Source organism: Penaeus monodon, chromosome 25, assembly GCF_015228065.2.
Source record: "Penaeus monodon isolate SGIC_2016 chromosome 25, NSTDA_Pmon_1, whole genome shotgun sequence".
Lineage (NCBI taxonomy): Eukaryota > Metazoa > Arthropoda > Malacostraca > Decapoda > Penaeidae > Penaeus > Penaeus monodon.
The window spans coordinates 34,436,031-34,436,288 of record NC_051410.1 but is presented as its reverse complement, the minus strand read 5'-3'; the positions used below and the strand labels follow the sequence as shown (position 1 = coordinate 34,436,288).

The 258-nt window shown below is 46.1% G+C and overlaps 1 long non-coding RNA gene across 1 annotated transcript in view; it reads right to left on the bottom strand.

Moving 5' to 3' along the window:
* The window catches only part of LOC119589448, a 73,413-nt gene that overhangs the window by 72,801 nt on the left and 354 nt on the right, over positions 1-258 (bottom strand). The gene's annotated exons all lie outside the window — the stretch shown is intronic.

Sequence of the window (258 nt, the reverse complement as noted above, 5' to 3'; positions counted from 1 at the left end):
TCACTCCAGGACCGACGGTTACGAACAGGTTAGGATGCGATGTGTCCTTCGCCCTTCTTCCGTGCCATCCACGCCCATTTTCAAGAAGCAAAAAAAATATATATATATGTCCCTTTGCCTCGAAGGATATCATTGTGGGTTACGCTTAAGGCCTTCCTTCAAAAGCCTTCCTTGACACCACCTATGAGGAAGAGGAAAAATGGAAGAGGGAAGGACAGGGAGATTGAGTGAATTAGGGAGTGAGAGATAGAGAATGGT